This window comes from Tachysurus vachellii, chromosome 10 (genome assembly GCF_030014155.1).
Source record: "Tachysurus vachellii isolate PV-2020 chromosome 10, HZAU_Pvac_v1, whole genome shotgun sequence".
In the NCBI taxonomy this organism is placed as follows: domain Eukaryota; kingdom Metazoa; phylum Chordata; class Actinopteri; order Siluriformes; family Bagridae; genus Tachysurus; species Tachysurus vachellii.
The window spans coordinates 1462501-1466281 of record NC_083469.1 but is presented as its reverse complement, the minus strand read 5'-3'; positions in this window follow the sequence as shown (position 1 = coordinate 1466281).

Here is a 3781-nt window from a genome sequence, read left to right as displayed (position 1 = left end):
AAAATAACACACTGTAACACACAATAACACACTGTAACACACAATAACACAATGTAACACACTGTAACACACTGTAACACACAATAACACACTGTAACACACAATAACACAATGTAACACACTGTAACACACAATAACACACTGTAACACACAATAACACACTGTAACACAATAACTCACTGTAATACAATAACACACTGTAAAACACAATAACGCACTGTAACACACAACAACACACTGTAACACACAACAACACACTGTAACACACAACAACACACAATAACACACTGTAACACAATAACACACTGTAACACATTAACACACTGTAACACAATAACACACAGTAAGACATAATAACACACAATAACACACTGTAACACTTTAACACACTGTAACACAATAACACACAATAACACACTGTAACACGATAACACACTGTAACACACAATAACACACTGTAACACAATAACACACAATAACACACTGTAACACAATAACACACTGTAACACACAATAACACACTGTAACACAATAACACACAATAACACACTGTAACACAATAACACACAATAACACACTGTAACACATTAACACACTGTAACACAATAACACACAATAACACACTGTAACACATTAACACACTGTAACACAATAACACACAATAACACACTGTAACACAATAACACACTGTAACACACAATAACACACTGTAACACAATAACACACAATAACACACTGTAACACATTAACACACTGTAACACATTAACACACTGTAACACAATAACACAATAACACACTGTAACACAATAACACACAATAACACACTGTAACACACAATAACACACTGTAATACAATAACACACAATAACACACTGTAACACATTAACACACTGTAACACATTAACACACTGTAACACAATAACACACAATAACACACTGTAACACAATAACACACTGTAACACACAATAACACACTGTAACACAATAACACACAATAACACACTGTAACACATTAACACACTGTAACACATTAACACACTGTAACACAATAACACACTGTAAAACACAATAACGCACTGTAACACACAACAACACACTGTAACACACAACAACACACTGTAACACACAACAACACACAATAACACACTGTAACACAATAACACACTGTAACACATTAACACACTGTAACACATAACACAACAGTAAGACATAATAACACACAATAACACACTGTAACCACTTAACCACTGTAACACAATAACACACAATAACACACTGTAACACAATAACACACTGTAACACAATACACTGTAACACAATAACACACTGTAACACAATAACACACAATAACACACTGTAACACAATAACACACTGTAACACAATAACACACTGTAACACAATAACACACTGTAACACACTAACACACTGTAACACAATAACACACTGTAACACACTGTAACACATTAAACACACAGTAACACATTAACACTGTAACACAATAACACACTGTAACACAATACACTGTAACACAATAACACACTGTAACACAATAACACACAATAACACACTGTAACACAATAACACACTGTAACACAATAACACACTGTAACACAATAACACACAATAACACACTGTAACACAATAACACACTGTAACACAATAACACACAATAACACACTGTAACACAATAACACACTGTAACACAATACACTGTAACACAATAACACACTGTAACACAATACACTGTAACACAATAACACACTGTAACACAATAACACACAATAACACACTGTAACACAATAACACACTGTAACACAATACACTGTAACACAATAACACACTGTAACACAATAACACACAATAACACACTGTAACACAATAACAGATTATTTCTATCTTCGGGCCACATTTTATTTCTGGTTTTAAGGTGTTTTACGGTGGTTTTTTCGACACTGTGTAAATCAGATGATATTAATACTTTAAACACTGAGCAAAAACAGATCCATGATCCAGCTGCGTAACCGACTCTGACACCAACACATTTACTCTCTGAGAACATCATCGGCTTTATTTCCAAGGTGACCAGTTCATCTCACACTAGAAGGTGACCAGTTCATCTCACACTAGAAGGTGATCAGTTCATCTCACACTAGAAGGTGACCAGTTCATCTCACACTAGAAGGTGACCAGTTCATCTCACACTAGAAGGTGACCAGTTCATCTCACATTAGAAGGTGACCAGTTCATCTCACACTAGAAGGTGACCAGTTCATCTCACACTAGAAGGTGACCAGTTCATCTCACACTAGAAGGTGACCAGTTCATCTCACACTAGAAGGTGACCAGTTCATCTCACACTAGAAGGTGACCAGTTCATCTCACACTAGAAGGTGACCATTTCATCTCCATCTTTAATTTTTATTCCCTTTTCATTTCTTCTGTTTCTCTCTTGGTGCAGTGGAGCATTATGGGATTTCTGGAGGCATCGACTCACTTAATGTGATCAAAGACTATTAAAGCTGCAGCCTGACACTCTAGCCTTCACCACACAGGCTTGCCAAACACACACACACACACACACACACACACACACACACACTCAATATAAATGTGTAGGATGAATATTTACCCATAATTCCATGCTGACTTTCTGGTTCTGCTGCTATATTGACGCCGTATCATCACCTGACATTTACATGTCGCTGCAAACAGTTCACTTCAGGTTCGTTTCTTTGTTTTGTTCTTTAAAATTCATATTAAGTTGCTCTTCTTCTGTTATCCGAATTTTCGCCTCTTTTATTACATCTTCCATTATTTCTCTTTTAGCCACCTAAGAGAGAAGATCATTCCCCTCCCCCCATCCCCCCAGAGGGCAGAATACACAATACACAATACTGCGCTGTGCTCACTAATTAAAATGTTTTATAGATGCAGGAGTACAGTTCATTATTCACGTCATTATTCTGTACAATGCAGAATTCTGTACGCTTCGGTATTCCGTATGTTTCAGTATTGTGTAGGCTGTATTATGTATTATGGGTTAGTACACATAATGTTTATAATAAAGTGTTAAATAAGCGGTAAAACACTTCATCTCTATTAACATTAATCACAATACCCACAATACACAGAACATACACACTCACATACCCTAAAGCGAGTGAATTGCCCTTTCAAATACAAACTGTGACTAAATCCATCAGCAAAGCTACACTTTAAGGAAGGACACACACACACACACACACACTGCAGTGACGTGTGGCAATTTTACGACATGAAAGCTATCAAAAACCTTTGAATAACCAGGAGGAAAGAGTGGAGGTGGGGGGAGGGGGGTGTAGAGTCAGATATATTGATAGATACTTTATTAATCTTATATGAGAATATTTTAGACATGACACAAAGGGGGAGAGAGAGAGAGTGAGAGAGAGAGAGAGAGAGAGAGAGAGAGAGAGAGAGAGAGAGAGAGAGAGAGAGAGAGAGAGAGAGAGAGAGAGAGAGACCAAATAAATAAACAAAAGACGAAAACAGGAGTAAATGGGGGGTGAATACTTATGCGCATGTAAAACCCTCATTTGTAAACAGTATGTTGTGAACCACAGTGTGTTTTGTAAGAGGTAAGTATACAATAAGACTCTTTTCTGTTCTGCACCGAGGTGGTGGGATGAACTTCCCCTAGAGGTCCGAACAGCTGAGTCACTGGATATCTTCAAGTGAAGACCTTCATCTTCATGAAACACTTGAACTAGCACTTTCTCCCCTGTTTGTTGTATGTGTAC